This window comes from Geotrypetes seraphini, chromosome 15, assembly GCF_902459505.1.
Source record: "Geotrypetes seraphini chromosome 15, aGeoSer1.1, whole genome shotgun sequence".
Classification (NCBI taxonomy): domain Eukaryota; kingdom Metazoa; phylum Chordata; class Amphibia; order Gymnophiona; family Dermophiidae; genus Geotrypetes; species Geotrypetes seraphini.
In genome coordinates, this window is record NC_047098.1 from 11,119,186 (window position 1) to 11,139,022 (window position 19,837).

Consider the following 19,837-nt stretch of genomic DNA (forward strand, 5'->3'; position numbering starts at 1 on the left):
CTCCTGCAAGGTGCCCATCAACCCTGAATAGGGGGCAGTCGATTGTGAGAAAGTGGTTCAACAAATCTGGAATCAGCTTTAGGAGGGAAGAGTCTTATCTTCCGTCCCCAGAGCGGTCCACAGCGAGGAGAGATGTAAAAAAAATCAGGCGGTGAGTTAGTTCCCTCTGGATTCCACATGAGCCTAGACTTAGAGCTAGTTTCACTAAGCTCACCGATCGTGTCCCGACCAGTTTGCGAGCCTTCTCCGACCCGATTCACTAACCTTCCGCCCCATCCGATCTGCACATGCAAATGAGGGGAAATGGCATGCATAAGTAGGAAGGCAGCGATTCACTAAACCGCAGGTGTCAAAGTCCCTCCTCGAGGGCCGCAATCCAGTCAGGTTTTCAGGATTTCCCCAATGAATATGCATGGGATCCATTTGCATGCACTGCTTTCATTGTATGCTAATAGATCTCATGCATATTCATCGGGGAAATCCTAAAAACCCGACTGGATTGCGGCCCTCGAGGAGGGACTTTGACACCCCTGAAGATAGGACACCGATTGGGCTTGTCGATCCAAAACGAAGAGACTGCCGAGGACCATGTCGCTCACGTCCTTGCTGACTCGCCTGCTCTTTCCTGCCCTGAAATCCCAGCCCTGCAACCCTGAAAACCATCAAAATAAAACATTTCCCAGTATGGCTACACTTATGCTCTTATGTGACATCAGAGAACGCACCAAAGCCGACACGGGCACCGAATTCGTCGCCGCTTTGCGCCGAAGTTGAAAAGGTATGCGGAAAGGGCACGGGTGGCGGGGGGAGGAGTAGGAAGGGGAGAGGGGTGGAGTAGTGGAGGAGGGGTGCCAGTACCCCGAGGAACACCGCACCCTCCTTACTATGCCACTGGCCAGTACATAAACACTAATTAGAAATAATGGCCTGATAGTCATGCTATGGTAATCGGCGTTAAAGCCAGAACAATGTCGGGCCATGTCTGGGCTTTGGCACTGAATTCCTGGGTTTCTAAGCTGGTTAACGCATAGTCAGTACAGTGCAATATTCAGCAATTAACCGGCTATGGAGAATTGCACAAAGATAGGACTGACTTTTTTGCAGTCCTATTTTTGTGGTTGACCTGACCAGTGACATGCTGAATATTGGCACATACACCTCCAAGTGCCAGCTCCGCCCCTGGAACACCCCACCCCACCCCACCACCCTTCAAATAATTGTTTTCAGTCCAGCACTAACTGGCTATTTTCAGCGGTGTTAAAACGGGTTAAGTGCCACTGAACACTAGCGCTTAGCCCTGAACAGGTGATTTAACCAGCCTGGAGCTGTTTCTGGACCGTTAAATCACGTTGAATCGACTCGAATAAATGCGCAAACAGCTGTTTTACACGTTTGTCCGCAAAAGGTCGCTGAATAAAGGAACTTGAACCTTAGAAGCCTGTGCTTCATTTCTGTTTTATTTGTTAAGGTCAAAAATCTTTCATACCAAACTGAACACGATAAAAAATCCGTTTAAACGGAGGACCAATAATAACATCCAGGAAACAGGTATATCTTTGGCAATGCATTCTGTCTACAAGGTGAAAACACTTAAGTTGTGAAGGTTCCCCCTTAATTTGTTAACCCTGGCCTCTTCTTTTTTATTATCTCTTTAAGAGAGTAATATAGCAAATGCAAGGTTTTCACAATGGGTATTTGGTGTGTTCTCTCTGCATGAGCAATTCAGGTTCTTTTCAAGGATGGCCTATCTGAGTTGCTTTGTGAGGGGAAGTAGGGCACAGTCTGACAGGAAGGAGGGTTGCCTGGTTCTTTTTCAAATTCTCTTTGAGCCGGCATTCAGATAAGCCCGGCAAATTGATATTCAGATCCCCATCAGTGAGAATATTTCAGACGTAAAGCCACTTAAGGAGAATGAGGCAGCCCTTCAGTTCTGAAAATTGAATGCAATCGCACTCAAACTTGGGTAGGATTTGACCTTCAAACTTCCTCTCAAAGCGACCCTGCACAAAATACTATTTATGCAGCTTAAGGAAAATTATTGTGTATACAGAGCCAGCATTAAATCTTCCCCTTTTCAATTTAAAATCCACAGCCCTTCACAATAGCTTATAATCGGTAGAAAGAACTCACCTCAATGTAGCGTCCAGGGATGTCATTTCAGACAAAGTGTTGTGCTGTAGAATCCACCACGTTTATATTGTTTACCCGCCTATAAATATCGCATTCATGTTTTCCAAAATCTAAATGCTAAAATCTGCAGATGGCTCCAGCTAAATTCACTAAAGTTCATTGTGAACCAATATACAATAGCTGAGGGTTTTTTTTGACATTCATTGAACACTCAATAAACATCAAAATAGGTCAAGAGTTTACTGCAGTTATCTTAGGAAATAGTAGAAATCTCTGTTCCATTCATATTTTCGTATGCTATAATAGATCTTTAAGGGCGCTGAACTTAGAGAGTTGTGTGGGGACAGAAATCCCACCCATCCCCACCAGGATCCTCTCCGTCCCCACCTGTCTCCGCAAGAAATTACCTCCATCCCCGCCCGTCCCCATAAAAAACAGCAATGACTTCTGACAGGATCATCAATTCCACAGTTTCTTTTGTGTTTGCGCTGCTGTTTTCCTTGTGAAATCTCTTTGGTGGAGCCCTTTTTTTGTTTTCTGTTTAGGTAATTAACTTATAAACCCCCCTCTTTTACTAAGGCTGACGTGTCCAGTATATTATATGGACGAACCCTGCTTCCAAAGCCTTCCATCCCCGTGGGAGTCCCATTGGCCAGAGGGGGGTCCCCGTGGGAATCCCATGGGTTAGGGGGGATTCCCGCGAACTCCGTTCCCGTGCAGACCCCTAGCTGAAATATAGCCATAGGAAGAATGAGAGAGTTTATGCCTATTGTCAAAATTTGGTAGATTATAATAAAGCTATTGACTCTGAAAGAAATGATTATATTCAAAAGAAGATTTTACAATCACTATGTCCACCTAGCAGGGGTGTCCAATGTCAGTCCTCGAGGGCCGCAATCCAGTCGGGTTTTCAGGATTTCCCCAATGAATATGCATTGAAAGCAGTGCAATGCAAATAGATCTCATGCATATTCATTGGGGAAATCCCGAAAACCCGACTGGATTGCGGCCCTCGAGGACCGACATTGGACATCCCTGACCCTAGCAGGGGTGTCAAAGTCCCTCCTCGAGGGCCGGAATCCAGTCGGGTTTTCAGGATTTCCCCAATGAATATGCATTGAAAGCAGTGCATGCAAATAGATCTCATGCAGATTCATTGGGGAAATCCTGAAAACCCGACTGGATTCTGGCCCTCGAGGACCGACTTTGACACCTGTGCCCTAGGGGATTGTTTGTTACTAGTCAATAATTAACTCAAGAGAAAATGGAGGTTTCATGTCCCTCACCTTTTGCTATCGAGGCCTCGCCTCACACTTCTGTAAGAAGGTTAATTAACTTTGCAGCAGTTCGATTTGGAAGTGGCTGGTGAATGTTCTTCTGGTTTCGAGTTCAGACGGACAGACTTTAAAGGGGGATGTTATCAAGCTTTGTTACGGGACAAATATGGATTATTGCCCGAATGCAACTCAGATGCAAAAGGAACAGATCCCAGATGGACTGCGCCAAAATAAAATCTCTTTATTAAAACAATCACCCGACCTATTTGCCTATATAAGGTAATGGCGAGTTTGTACCAGGAATACAGTGTATGGCTTTACGACAGCGGAAAATTAAAGGGTTACAATATATTTTTCAATTATTTACAGAGGAGGGATCTTTATAGTCCTTTGAGATGTTGAAGCGTACTTAAGCCTTATCGCAATCTGATGTTTATTACCAATGGAGACATTATATACAATCCTTGCCCTCCTGTCATATTATGGAGATCTGTTGGGAGACTATTTCTCTGCACAGAGCGACATACCACTTCGCTTTCACCATGTGGGATTGCTGGAATGTCAACAGGGACCTAATTTAGTAATATTAGCAAGACTTTGGTCCGAGGACCTCCATAGCCAAGTGTGTGCTCAACAAATACGAGCCTTGACGAGGCCTCTTAAACCGACTTCTAACGTTACCCATTGGAAACTTCAGCATACATTTCTATTTCGCTTATATATATCACCTACATGAGCCTACCGGATGGCGATTACCGTATTTTCACGCATATAATGCGCGCGTTATACACAATTTTACAAACCGTGCATAACCATGCGCGTTATACGCGTGAGCGCGTTTTACAACTTTTTTTTACATAATTACCCCCCCCCCCGACGTCCGATTCACCCCGCAGGACCGCTCGCACCCACACCCACACCCCGAAGGACCGCTCGCACACACTCGCACCCGCACCCCCACCCTGAAGGACCGCTCGCACCCCCACAGCCTCCCGACCCACCCCCCCCCATCATGTAGAAGCTCCTACCGTTGTCCCGCTGCTTCCCCTGCCGGCAGTCCCGGCCCTTCTGTGAGCCCTGCGTCTGCGCTGCTTCCTCTTCCGGCGGTCCCGCCCTTTCTCTGACGGTCCTTCGGGGTGTGGGTGCGGGTGTGAGTGCGTGCGAGCGGTCCTTCGGGGTGGGGGTGCGAGCGGTCCTGCGGGGGGGGGGGTGAATCGGACGTCGGGGGGGCATCAGGCTTTCAGGGTGGGGACAGGACTTCAAGGGGGAGAGGAGAGTCGGGGCGGGTGAAAGGAGAGTCAGGGTGGCCAGAGGAGAGTCGGGGCGGGCAAAAGGAGAGTCGGGCGGCGACGGGAGAGTCGGGGCGGCATGCGCAGTATACGGGTGTGCGCAGTATATAAAAATTTATTTACATAAATTACAGTTTCCCGTGCGCTATACCCGTGTGCACGTTTTACACGGGTGCACGGTATATGAGTGAAAATACGGTACTCGGCCTCATTGTTGTTTTAAATGTATGCAGCCATATGCTTCTTTGGGACATCAATTTTGGTCAACCTTGGGCCAGTTTGTCACTTCGATTTGGCATCAACGTTGGAGCTTCATTTCCTATTTCAAGAAACAAAAGAATTCCAGAATATCTCTCAGAATTCAATTCATTCTTCAGTCCAATCTTCAGCTTCCTTCACTGTGCAAGTAAAATTACATTTTTCATAGATGTTAATTTAACATTTTATATATATATATATATATATATATACTGTATCACAAAATATTTGAATTAATATGTATGAAAAATTGAATTATACTAGCAAGATGAAGGAAGCTGAAGATTGGACTGATGAATGAATTGGATTCTGAGAAATAGGATATGCCAGCTCTTTCTCTCTTCTTATAGCCCAAAATGATTTTTCCTTTAGAACATAAGAATAGCCTTACTGGGTCAGACTAATGCAGGGGTGTCCAATGTCGGTCCTCGAGGGCCGCAATCCAGTCGGGTTTTCAGGATTTCCCCAATGAATATGCAGGAGATCTATGTGCATGCACTGCTTTCAATGCATATTCATTGGGGAAATCCTGAAAACCCGACTGGATTGCGGCCCTCGAGGACCGACATTGGACACCCCTGGACTAATGGTCCATCAAGCCCAGTAGCCCGTTCTTACAGAGGCCAATTCAGGTCTCTAGTACCTAGCCAAAACACAAAGAGTACCAGAAACAGTTCTAACATTTGAGGCACCAAAATGAGTGTTGGCCAGTGTAAACTTAATAATTGTCTAGGTCAGAGGTAGGCAATTCCGGTCCTCGAGAGCCGGAGCCAGGTCAGGTTTTCAGGACATCCACAATAAATATGCATGAGATAGATTTGTATCTCAAGGAGGCAGTGCATTGCAAATTCATCTCATACATATTCATTGTGGATATCCTGAAAAACCTGACTTGGCTCCGGCTCTCGAGGACCGGAATTGCCTACCCCTGGTCTAGGTGAATAAAATAACACTAAATTTGAAAGATATGGTGACTGTAGTTCAAACAGCGCCTTAGAAGCTAGCATCAAGATCTTAAAATTAATTCTATATTCTATCGGTAACCAATTAAATTTCAAATATAAGGGAGTCACATGATCCCTAATTCTAATTTTGCTGTAAAGGCTCCAATATTCAGTGGCCCTTATCTGAGCAGTTCCTGCCCGATAAGTCCTATGCTTCAGGACCATGCACAGATTTTCCGTAGGATGATCCAGATAACGTGAAAATCTTTATTGACCACCCCAGCATGGTCCTGGTAGTGTCAGGGCATACCAGAAGCAGAGCCCAGTCAGATGCAGAAATTATGAAGTCAACAGCGATATTGAAAGTCCATACCTGGATAACTATCCAGGCAAAACGAAAGGTGACTTGTATACTGCCTTTTTCTCACGTTGGCATTTCAATGCCGACATTCAAAGTTGTGGGCACTGGAGGATTAGGTGACTTACCCGGCGTCACAAGGAGCAGCACCAGGATTTGATCTCTGAACCTCTGGGTGCAGAGGCAGCAGCTCTACCAGTGAGCCACACCTTCAGTCAGTCCCAGTATGGCAGCTCTTATATGAGCCAAGTGTAGGACAACCAAGCCATTGTGACATCACTGATGAGGCTGGCTCTTAGGCATTGGTGGAATGAGGCATTATGACATCACAGTCTGAGCTCTGGAATGTTGCTACTCTTTGGGTTCCTGAAAGGCACTTGGGACCTGGGTTGGCCACGGTTGGAAACAGGATATTGGGCTTGATGAAAGGGAGTGGGAACTTGTTTACTGCCTTTTTGCAACTTTGGCAATTTCAAAGCTGAAGTGGTGGGTGCCGGAGGGTTAGGTGTCTTGTCCAGGGTCACAAGGAGCAGCACCAGAATTTGAAAAGAGCTGCCCTAAAACATACTCAGTTATCTGGATACCAGTTTTGAACATCGATGGTACCTGGATAACTTCCAGAAGCCACTCTGTACCTGGACAATCAATGCCATTATCTAGCCTAGAATAACTGGGGATAACATTAAAAACCGCAGTAAGTAAAGCAACACCAACAGAAGCGGTTAAATATCAGTCATTAAGGGGGGTCGGTATTTAAAGTTATTTGACCAGCCAGAAATGGCTCCTGGCCAGTTAAATCACCCGTTGAGGGCTAGCTGCTAATTTTCAATGGCACTTTACTGGTTAGTGCCACTGAAAATGACTGGTTAGCGCAGAAATGAAAACCAGCTATTTTGGGAGTGTTCCAAGGGCGGAGTTGGCACTTGGCCAAATAAGTGCCGATATTCAGCACTTAAGCAGCCAGGTTAGCCAAATAAATAGGACCGCAGAAAAGTCAGTCCTATCTTTACACAGTAACCCGTAGCCAGTTAAGCAGTGAATGTGTCATCAGGCTCCGGAAACCCACAATTTCAATGCCTGTTCTTGAACATGGCCCCCGGTATTGAATTTCCAGGCTAAGGGCCAACAGCGGTCAGCAGAATGCCGATTGCCGCCAGCCAGCCCTAAGATTCTATACTGAGCGGATGCCATGTCCCAGGATTGTCAAGGGTTTTAGAAGACTCTGGGGAAAAAACATATCCAGCACCGGCAGCAAGAGAATTTCGGAATGGACATTTGCCAGATTTTTTTTTTGCAAGCAATCTTGTCTAGATTTTCAGCAGTAATCATAATGCAGCCTAGTGTTTATTGTCGCTATCGTTTTTTTACAACGTTGGTTAACAAGTTGTACCACGGGGGTCATTCGTGCAACAGCCATTGCTACGTTACGATGCGGTGGCGGAAATAAATAGCCTCTTATTTTCTTTGCCGTGCCATAGCACCAATTGTGCACAGGAGTTCTTTTAAATAGCATGCATCGCCGACAAGATTCAGGTTGCTCTTTTCTAAACGTAAGTATTGGTCTTTTGCATCATCACAAAGGATAGTTTATCAGACCTAGAAGCAAGCAAAATGCAAGTAAAGGCTGGTTTTCTTACACTGAGGGTTACCCACGTGCAACATCCTACTCACTGCTTTTGCAGTAAATCAGAAAGCAATACGTTTTCAGTCAGCAAAATAAACTCTTTTTTTTTTTTTTTTTTTTCTTATTTGGAAAATAGCCTGCTAGCATCCCAGAAACTAAATTGTCAAAGATAAACAGTACGCTAACCACAAAAGAAATCCTAGGGAATGAGTCACCTGGGAACCCAGAAGCGTGCGTTGTATCAGTTATCCACTTTATCAGCATCAGCCTAAAAATTGCTGGCGGTCTTTCAAGTCAAGCAGTGTATTTGTCAAGTGCATTTTCAAAAGCAACGCTGGACAGTAAATCAGAAGATGCTCGCACCAGGCTTACGCAGTGATAATCAACATGCTTGGACATGCCGCCAACGGGAAATCATCAATGCCACACATAATAGACCGTTGTAGAGAAATTCTAATGCAATCATAATGTTGAGAAGAGCTTTAGCATGGCATGGTGTTGAAGGCAATGCTTGGGTTATACTGCACCAACAACGAGGAGTCGTGAGGACAAGATGTCAGAAGGTCAGCCAAGGGTGTATAGTTCAAAAAATCACTTTATAGGAGAACGTGTCACAATAGCTCAAAGACTCGACACTGGTAGGGTTTTGGCACACGTGCCTTTATCAACAGTCTGTCTCGAATGTAGGCACCATATACACACGCACTTGGGTCAAAGCGCTGGAAAGTCTGGTGAAAGCAAGGTAGAAACTAGTGTCTGCAAGTGTCGAGTCTTTGAGCTATTGTGACACATTCTCCAATAGAGTGATTTTTTTTAACTACACACCCTAGGCTGAACTTCTGACATCTTGTCTTCCCGACTCCTCGTTGTGGGCTTTCGTCTCGTCGTTGAGGCCTGTCCTTGGCAACTGTTTCAATGTCATATTATACTGGCAACATGCTGAAAGAAACCAATAAAGTAGGGGTTTGGGACATGAAAATGGTGTGAGGGAGGGCGTGTGAGAAGTTTGGGAACAGTGGTAGACTATGTGGACCTGTAATCTTCATAAGTACATAAGGATCACCATACTAAGACAGACCGAAGGTCTGTCAAGTCTAGTATCTTGTTTTCCAACAGTGGCCAATAAGCAGTGGATTTTTCCAAGTCCATCTTATTAATGGTTTATTGATTTTTTTCTTTTAGGAACTTGGCCAACCCTTTTTTAAATCCTGCTAAGCAAACTTGTATTTCAGTAGATCACTGCCCCTTAGTCCTTGTATGTTTTGGAAAGAGTACACAAGTGATTCACATCTACCTATTCCACTCCACTCGTGATTTTATAGACCTCTATCATATGTCTCCTCAGCTGTCTCTTCTCTAAGCTGAAAAGCTAGCCTCTTTAGCCTACTCTCAAAGGAAAGCTGTTCTATCCAGAGGCGTAGCGAGGGTGGGTGGAGCCCAGGACGGTGCCCCCCCCCCTCTTCTCCACCCCTTCTCTTCCCCATACCTCTTTAATTTTTGCAGCATGAGCAGCATCACAAACTTGCTGCCCGTGTCGGTGTCAGCTCTCCCTCTGACATAACTTCTTAGGCGTGGGACCCAGAAGTGATGTCAGAGAGAGAGAGAGCCAATGCTGGTGCAAGCAGCAGGTTGGAGTTGTTGCTCGCACCAGCAAAAAAGATGAGGTATGGTGGAGATGGGGTGTGGGGGGGGAGTGGTAAGGAGTGCCGGCACCCCCTCCAAGACGGCCCCGGGGACGGACCGCCTGCCCCTTTACTATTCCACTAGTCCCAACTCCTTTATCATTTTCTTTGACTCTCTCTATACCTTTTATAATTCCCCTATATATATTTTTGGAAATGCGGTGACCAAAACTATACATAATATTCATGATGCAGTCACACCATGGATCGATATAAAAAGGCAATATAACATTCACAGGCAGGGCTGTGGCTCACTGGTGGAGCTGCTGCCTCTGTGCCCAGAGGTCGTGAGATCAAATCCTGGTGCTGCTCCTTGTGACCCTGGGCAAGTCACTTAATCCTCCAGTGCCATCGGCTTTGAAATGCTAAAGTGACAGAAAGGCAGTATACAAGTCCTCATTCCTCTTCAAGTTTCAAGTTCAAGTTTTTTTCAAGTTTATTGATTCTTAATGAATCGCCTATTATAGATTACTGCACCTTCAAAAATTTTTTTGACGCTACTATGTCCGGAGGATTACAATATTTTATATCCTACTGTGACACCGAGGTCTTTTCTCCTCTGTGGCATTTTTCCTGTGGCACCTGAATGCATGTTAAAGTTGGTGATTTAAGGAGCATTCAATTTGATTGGTTTTCTATTTTTTTGTCATATATACTGTACATACTTACCCAAACACATGGTTATGTACACAAATGCACACACATGCATAGAATCAGAAAATGCTTCTTTATGAAACCTTAATTTGGCAAAGCTGTGAGATCCGAAAACAACCCTCTCACAGGTGCTGCTTAGCACGGTTTCCATCACGTTTGGAGAACTAAAACATCTTCATTAGTTACCATGGCAGTAATCCACTCCTGATTGAGATTAATAGAGAAAATATTTTCAAAACACTTTTGCATGCATTTTCATTAATCTACGTACAGAAAATTAATCTTGTGGGGCGACCTGCAAAAGGTGTTAATTGCAATTTCAGATGTGAGCGTCCCAGAATTTAGAGGAGGTTTATAAACAAATACAAAACTGGCCTTTATTTAAAGCAGCAGGTCTGACTTAGTTCTCAAAATATTATCCTCCAGCTCATTGCTTTTTGTACTGCTCATGTCCTTACTGGACTAAATTTATAACAGGAAACCTATTTGAAAAGTACAAAAAGGAGCCTAGTATCACAGCTGAAGGGCACCCCAAAGCCAGTTCTTAAGTTCACTCCTCTGGCCTGAGGCAACGATTCCCCGTGGTGGAGACATCACTATCCAGGGATGTGCTGTCCTCTAGAGGGAGCTCTCTCTACGTATTCCAGTGTCCACCTTAGTGAAAGGTCTTCTCTTCTTTCATCCTGGACTGCTCCCCCCTATCCAAAGACCACACTCTAGATTTTAGACATGCTGATAACTCTTTAACAACATAGAGCCTCCTTTCTTTCAACCAGGAAGATAAGTACAATCCAGAAGGGGGGTAATATTCAGCCCGTGGCAGTAAATGCCTTGTAAGCCATTTGCAGCTAATTCTGGATAGTCAATAATGGGTTATGTGTGGCGCTTTGAGGACATGTCCGGGGGGGTCCGGACAGCTTTTCAAAACCCAGCATGCCTGTCACTTCCATTATATGCAAATCTCTCTCATGCATATTCATTAGGGCTAGCCTGAAAACCCGATTGGCCTGGTGGTCCTCCAGGACAGGGTTGGGAACCACTGCTCTAAAGGGCACCTAAAAAGGTAGGCATCTAAACAGTGCTGAATGCGATTCTACAAAGGACACCTAAGACAGCTAAACGGTGCCTAACTTTAGATAAGTTTTGCAGAATCAGGGCCTCTCTATATATAAAAGTACAGAAGATAGAACTGTTGTGGTAGTACACCCCCTTCTCTGCACCTCATCATTATTCCAACTCCCCTGTTCTCAACTCAGAAGCCTCCCATCAGAATGTTGACCCCACCATCACTACCCAGAATCCCCCATCAGAACCTTGAGCCCCCCCCCCCAACCTCCTATCACAACTCTGACCCTGCTCCTGACACCAAGACATACGAACATAAGAATAGCCTTACTGGGTCAGACCAAAAGTCAATCAATCCCAGTAGCCCTCCTCATGGTAGCCAATCCAGGTCCCTAGTATCTGGTAAAAAACCCAAAGAGTAGCAACATTCCATTCAAAAGGTTACGGAATCCCAAAGACTAACAAAAGATTCCGGAACCCTAAAAAGAGCAGCAACATTCTATTCAGAAAGTTCCGGAATCCCAAAGACTAACAAAAGATTCTGGAACCCTAAAGAGCAGCAACATTCTATTCAAAAGGTTCCGGAATCCCAAAGACTAACAAAAGATTCCGGAACCTTAAAGAGCAGCAACATTCTATGCAAAAGGTTCTGGAATCCCAAAGACTAACAAAAGATTCTGGAACCCTAAAGAGCAGCAACATTCCATACCACTGATCCAGGGCAAGCTGCCCAGACACCAAACAGCTGTACTAACTTGCCCTGATAATTATCTAGGCACTGGCAATGAATATCAGTGGTACCTGGATATCTTCCAGTGGCCTCCTTATACACAAATATTCAGCGGCAGTATACAGCCCAGCCTTAAATATCCAGCTAAATGCCAGAGACAGCGTTTGATGTCAATACTGACCATAGTGTTTAAACATCAAGAGCTGAGTTTTTAGATTTTTCTAACTTGGTCTTAGACCCCTGATGTTACATATTATCAGACAACACCACTATTGCCCCAGGACTGCGCACTCTTAATGTAAGGGGATGTCCTTTCTATATGTATTCTGCGAAGCGAAAAAAATAATAATAAAACAATTCATGCATCCAAGATCAGGAGGTCATGTTTTATGAAACACAGCCAAAGCTTCTAAAGCCATTAAAGATATACACGATCTAATTAGGAACAGAAAATTACTCCACATTTCAGGCCGCAGCATAACAGCTAGAATGGAAAATGCTAATCAGTTATGAGCTCATTTTCGTTTTGCTGGCGACGGCAGAAATTAATTTGGGGGGGATTATAACAGTTTGAACATCCAGACCGCCATGAACATTTTTTTAATGTTCATTTTCTGAGGGTGACTTAGAAGAGAGAGAAATTTAGTCTCTATCTACAATCCTACCAAGTTCAATATCATATTTCTGTTCCGTAGACCCTCAGATAAGTGAAGTTGAGGTTCAAAACTTATTTCCATTAACAAAAAAGCTACAGATTCATGAGGTACAATTGCCTCTTTTTTCACTTCTGGAAATATACATTGAGGGCCTGATTCTGTATAGGACACCAGTCTTGGCGGCCGCCCACGAAGCGGCTGAGAATTGGGTAGTTTCAAGTTTTCAAGTTTCAAGTTTGATTACCATTTGATGAATCGCCTATACAAACTTTCTAAGCGATGAACATTTAAAAAAAAAAAACAATTTAGAGGACAAACATTTTTAAAACACAAGTAAAAAATTAATATACTTATAACACTTAACAAATTTCACCATGCATGTGGGTTAAGGACAGACATGATATAGAAGGATAAGAGGGGAAAAGTTACAATTCTCTCAGGTAGAAAAAACATAAGAGGAAAGAACAAGAGGAAGGGAAAAATTGAATTCTGCATTAAATAACATGCATTAAAAGCATCATTAAATAAGAAAGTTTTTAGAAGTTTTTTTAAAGGAAATAAGATCTTTTTCTTTTCTGATATAGAGTGGTAATGAATTCCACAATTGTGCAGCTATAACAGAATCGCAACTGCCCTAACAGAACCGACGCCAAACCCACCGATTCTCTAACCAACACCCAACGCCGGTTAGAGACTTTTGTACCGGAGGATGTGATAAACAGGAGCACGCTACAGGGGTTCAAAGAAGCTTTGGATAGGTACTTGGAAGACAAAGGGATTGAGGGGTACAGATAAGAGTAGAAGTAGATTATAGGGATGGGATTAGAGGTAAGTTATAAAATTAATCAGGGATCACTGTTCAGGCACTAGGCCTGATGGGCCGCCGCGGGAGTGGACCGCTGAGCAAGATGGACCTCTGGTCTGACTCAGCGGGGGCAACTTCTTATGTTCTTAGACATAAGAGCATAAGAATAGCTTTACTGGGTCAGACCAATGGTCCATCAAGCCCAGTAGCCCGTTCTCACAGTGGCCAATCCAGGTCACTAGTACCTGGCCAAAACCCAAAGAGTAGCAACATTCTATGCTACCATCCAGGGCAAGGGAATCCCCGATCAGCTCAGCCGGCATGACTCCCTGAAGCCATAGTTTCGGAGAGTCCTACTGGCTGAGCTGATCGGGGGAAAATACCTCTGCTGCAATTAGCTCAGCTGCCAGCGGCAGAGGAACCCTCCCCCCCCCGACACCAATTCCCCCAAAATCGGCAGAAGGAATGGCCACGCCCTCCTCTCACCAGCCCTCTGAACGGCTGAACCCCACCCCAATGGTAGATCAGCTGGAGGAATGCCCACTCCCTCCTGCTGCTGGACCCCATGAACTACTGACACCCCCCCAACCGCCAACACACCCCACCCCATGTTGCATGTACACTTCCCCCTACGTATTCACTGGGGTTAGGGGCAGAGCTGGCCTGCGAATATGGAAAAATCGCAAATAATATTCGGGCCGGTTCTGCCCTTATCCTCCGCTTTCCCCGGCTATTTTTAGCCCTGTAAGCCCCCCCCCCCTTAAGCGTTACCTGGTGGTCTAGTGTTTTTCAACTTTTTTACACCTATGGAATGGCAGAAATAAAAAAATTATTCTGTGGACCGACATTGGTCCGTGGACCGATGGTTGAAGAATACTGGGCTAAGTCGTGGGCCAGACCCCGCCCATCTCTACCTAATGTCCACCCCAGACCCCGCCCCCATAATAGTACTAATTGCACCTTGCACGTCCCGTGCCTCATCTGGAAGCCTTCCCTGATATTGCAACGTCAGAGAGAAGGCTTCCGGTTCAGGCGCAGGATGCCCGTAGGAGCCACTGCCCGTGGCTTTGTGCACTGAATCAGTTAGGAAGATGGAGCTGGCTCAAAGATAACGCCGCATCGATCGCACCATGGACCGGTGGTTGAAGAACACTGTTTGGGGCCTGATGCACGTGCTGGCCCTGTGGACCGGCAGGAAATCTCTGTGATCCGGCACTGGTCCGTGGACCGGTGGTTGAAGAACACTGGGCTAAGTCATGGGCCAGACCCCGCCCATCTCTACCCAATCTCCACCACAGACCCCACCCCCATAATAGTACTAATTGCACCTTGCACGTCCCGTGCCTCATCTGGAAGCTTTCCCTGATGTTGCAACGTCAGAGAGAAGGCTTCCGGTTCAGGCGCAGGATGCCCGAAGGAGCCACTGCCCATGGCTTTGTGCCTTGAATCAGTTAGGAAGAGGGAGCTGGCTCGAAGATAACGCCACATCGATCGCACCGTGGACCGGCGGTTGAAGAACACTGTTTTGGGCCTGATGCATGTGGACTGGCAGGAAATTTCTGTAGACCGGCACTGGTCCATGGACCGGTGGTTGAAGAACACTGGTCTAGTGGGTTTTCAGGCAGGAGCGATCTTTGCACGCTCCTGGCCCGTGCAGATCGCTCACAGGAAATGGCTGCCTTGAGCTCGCGTAGTCTCTTGAGCCATTTCCTGTGAGTGATCTGCATTTGGCAGGAGCGTGGGAAGATTGCTCCTGCCTGAAAACTCGCTAGACCACCAAGTAAGGCTTAAGGAGGGGGGACTTACAGGGCTAAAAATAGCCCAAAAAATGGAAAAAAAAAAAACATTTCTGGTCAAAAATCGCGAATAACCGAATCCGTAGATACGGAATTCGCAAATACGGAGGGGGAAGTGTATTTTTTAAACTTTACAGATCATAGTGTGATGATTGAACAGAAACTGAAATCCCTTTGCAGGTATTCAGTACCACACTGTTGGAAATGTTATCACTGATTGGCTTTTTGACTGGATACTCGGCATGGCTTGATTGAGAACCCTACGGTTTAGTGTTTTTGGTATGATAAGTGCCCTAGTGAGTATCTGCTCCTTCTTCCAATGTGAATAGATGTTCCATGTGGCAAATGAGCCAAGATCTCTTTTCTAAGCCAGGGGTCCACTTGATGGTTCAACAAACTTTCCCTAGTTCAGTGGTCTCAAACTCAAACCCTTTACAGGGCCACATTTTGGATTTGCACTCCCCCTCTTCTCTTGCTCCGGCCCTGCCCCTTCTCTCTTGCTCCGGCACTCCCCCTCCTCTCTTGCTCCGGCCCTGCCCCTCCTCTCTTGCTCCGGCACTCCCCCTCCTCTCTTGTTCCAGCCCTGCCCTTTCATTAGCACACAGACCCAACGGCTCCCTCAGGTCATAGCAGCAATAGCCGTTTCGCCCCAGCCCCCTCACCTGCCATGTCCTCCTGTCCGAAGCCTCCCCAGGTTCTTTCTTTCCCAAGTAACCCGTTTACAACAGCATACCCGATCCTTCCACCAGGACTCACCCAGGGTTCCCCGGTAAACCGCGCAAACCCCTATAGGCGCCTGCATCATGAAAGAAGGAGCGGCTGGAGACGAGCATCAGATAGACAGGTGCAGGGAGGAGAGTTTTAAAGAACCCCCCTCCCCCCGCGAATTACTGAGTCCGCGAATGCGGACCCACGAATTCGCAAGGGTTTACTGTACTGCAAAAGTTGGTAACTCCCATGGTAATAAAAGCCCGCCTTTTACCACACCGTGATAACTTCCTCCTTAGTCGGTGATGTGCGCAAATTCTAGAAATCCCATTACCCCACAAAGGATTCCTTACAAAAAAAAAAGCTGTAAATTAGTACAATCCCCATCAGCCATTCAAAAGTTGTTGTTTTTTCCCCTTTTGTCAGGGCCTCAGGATTCATTGGGAAGCAAAAAAAAAGAACAGGCAGCCTGCCAAAGTGAAGAATGGCGTGCTTTCTTAAAAAGAACTGAAAACGCCACACCAGTGTCACAGACTCTATCTTTCTGGATGCATATTGATTACTTGGAGAGTAAAGAATTTGAAAGATTGTTTCTTAACTGAGGGCCATCCCTTTCCTTTGGCGAACAGAACAAGATAAACCGATCATCAGCTATGTGGTCAGTGAGAGGTAACAAGAAAAAAAAAAAAAGGATGAAAAGGAGGCAGAATGAAAGAGAAAAGAAGAAAAAGAAATAAAAATATAATGAAAAAAAAGGACGTAGCAGTGCCGGAAATAAAACAATTCTGTTCTATGTAAGATATTGAGATCTTCATGCTTGAATGTAAGGCATTCCAGACACATCATTTTTTGGAGGGGATCCATTTTCTTTTGGTTCCTGGCTTGAACATTTTCCAAGAATTGGGCTGAAAAACGCACTGTAGATCAGTCTAGCAGCAAACCACATTCAAGCAAAATAATAATGTTGCAAAAGACGCAAATTCATAAATACATAAAACGGAGAAAAACAGACCTCATACATGGATAGCCGGGACTGCGCTGGACCCTAAGTCGTCTGTATCATCACAGGTCTGAAAAAACTCCATACAACAATAATATATCAGTCTTTCATAAATTTAAATAAGTATATTTAATAGGATCTGTCTTATAAAATATTTGGAGGAATGATAGTATTTAATGGACTATATTTGTAATGAATATCTATTTGTATTATAGAATTGTTTGACTTTGATCTTTCAATAAAAATGTTTAAAAGTAAATAAGCATATTTTTCAAAACTTTTTTTCTATTTCTTTTAAACTAGGGGTGTCATTGCGAGCCCCCATAGGCACCTGCGCCATGGAAGGAGGAGCGGCTGGAGACGAGCGTCAGATAGACAGGCGCAGGAAGGAGTCCGCGAATTACTGAGTCCACGAATTCGGAACCGTGAATTCGCAAGGGTTTACTGTATTTGCATGCTTTCAATCCATATTCATTGGGGAAATCCTGAAAACCAGACTGGATTCCGGCCCTCGAGGACCGGAGTTGCCCACCCCTGCTCTAAATCCTAGAACAGATAGGAAACAGCATGGAAAACTTATCTTCAAGTCGTCTTTCTCAGATGGTTTGATCTTAGTCTCTTCATAAATTCATCCCACAACTTGCTCCCAACAGTAAGCACTACTGTTTCGCCCTCTCATTAAGGGGGGAGAAAAAAAAAATCTCAAAAACTTCTTTAATAGTCATCAACGCTCCCAAACGCTGTCATATCACTAGAAAAGCAGGTCTGAGAAACCCAAAAATGGCCACGGGACCGAGAGAAGTGCCCGGTTCAAACAAAAGAAGAACTTGGTGCCATGACATCACCACAAACATGGTGCACGATTTATTTACCGTATTTTTACGCATATAACGCGCATATGTGTATAACGCGCCCACGCGTATAGCGCGCGGGAACAAAGCATTTATGTAAAAAAATTTCCTTATAGCGCGCCCACGCGTATACCGCGCATGCTCCTCATTGAACTAGAAACTCCTCCCGCCACCCCATTTGTGTGAAGGGGATTTGAATGTTCTATAAGTAACCCGCTGGACCGCTGATTAAATATTAAAATCTGCCAAATAAAAACTTCTGAATTGAAAAACTTAGTCTCAACTCTATCCTAGCGGGGCAATTTGAGTTCGACCGGGTGAATAGGGGCGCTTACATTCATAAAGTCGGCCCACTGACCAAACCAGTAGAAGGATTAACAAAGACCAGGGATGAATGGACAGACCGGTCGACTTCGGCCTACAGAACTAAGGGCTAAAGGAATAAATGTAATAGGGTGTCTTTGCAGTAAAATGGCATATGTAGGTTTACTGCACCCCACAACTGTATATTATAAAAGTCAGGCGGCATTTAACATTACCCATACGGCAGGGGCGGCATTATCGGGCCGGCAAATGCCATCTCTGCCGTATGGGTGTCGCCGAATGTGGTATCAGCAATGTAAAAAAAAATTGTATAACGCGCTCATGGATATTACGCGCATGGTTATTGCGCGGTTTGTAAAATCGTGTATAGCGCGCGCGTTATATGCGTAAAAATACGGTATTTATGATTTTGCGTCTTTTTCAATATGATTATTTCGGATGAATGTGTTTCTCAGTCCAGTTCTTACTTAATTTATACGACTGTATCCTTCCAATTATTGGTTTAACTTGAACATTTTCTACTTTTTTTTTTTTTTACAAAAAGGACCATGCTTAAGTAGCATTAAGAAACCTGCAATCTTCACGGGGCTCTTAGGGACTCAAAGCTCTATCCGTGGAAAGCGAGCAGTCGCAGGCAGTGGGATATCAGGTCATCAGACAGCCTCTCTCGCCTGAGCCAAAAATAACCTCTTCTCAGGCAGACGCAAAATATCTTTCATAATTCAAGGTAGGTTATTCAGGAACAGTCTGTACCATTATCTCAGAATGAGAGAGAGGAAAAAAAAAAAAACCCATCTTGTAGCACACAGAACTCCGATCTCAAGTTATAAATGCTAAATTAACATAAAATGGAATTCTAATTTTCACAGGCTGTGTTTGTTCTATTTCATAACTGTTTACAGCAAAATAATTAGCTGGGAAACAATTACTTAGTACAGAAAATTGAAGGGGGGCGCGTTTTACACAAAACCGCCCTAGGATATGAAACCAGCAGTGTTTCTCATTTGAATTTTTGGCTTCTTAGTAGAGAATGACTATGTTGAGAATGACCCTGCAAAACTCCCCTAAATCTTAATATACTCACCTGTCCACCACCCCAGTAGCCCTTATGGCTGTAAGTGGCACCTATACAGCAGTATTATAAGGTTTCGATGGGCTCACACTGTCCACCATAAATGTAGAAGTTTAGAGTGGATTATTGGCCTGGCTCCTCCTCTCTGTGGTTCACTAGCCCATCCACCTGCCTACTTAAGACACTTGTGTGATGCTCTACAAGGCTTTCTCATACCAAGCACTGCTGTTCTAGAGCCAGGCATGTACTGTTTTATTCATAATTTGTTGGGGTGGTAGGGGGTTATCAATGACCGTTGGGGGAGTGTGTGTGTGTCATTACTTAATTCTTCCAGTAGTCATCTGGGCAGTTTGGGTAGGCACTTAGACACTTCTCAAACGGGTCTAGGTGAAAACGTCTAAAGTTCCTTCCAAGACAGCCAGGGAAAGGTTTGATTCTAGCTGTAGGAGGTCCAAGTCTAGGCCTGCCCAAATCCCGCCTCCCAACACACCCATGTCTACTCTGGATGCACAGTGGGCTTGAAGTCCTGCCAGACGTCCAGAAAGTTAGCTTTGAGAATGCCCACTTGAACGTTTTGCATTGTAAGACTCCCGAGTGCTGGTTTTTGCTGTCTT

At 45.0% G+C, this 19,837-nt stretch overlaps 1 protein-coding gene across 7 annotated transcripts in view; it reads right to left on the minus strand.

The window, feature by feature from the left end:
- Positions 1 to 19,837, minus strand: part of CAMTA1 (calmodulin binding transcription activator 1) — a 1,525,397-nt gene that overhangs the window by 792,048 nt on the left and 713,512 nt on the right. The gene's annotated exons all lie outside the window — the stretch shown is intronic.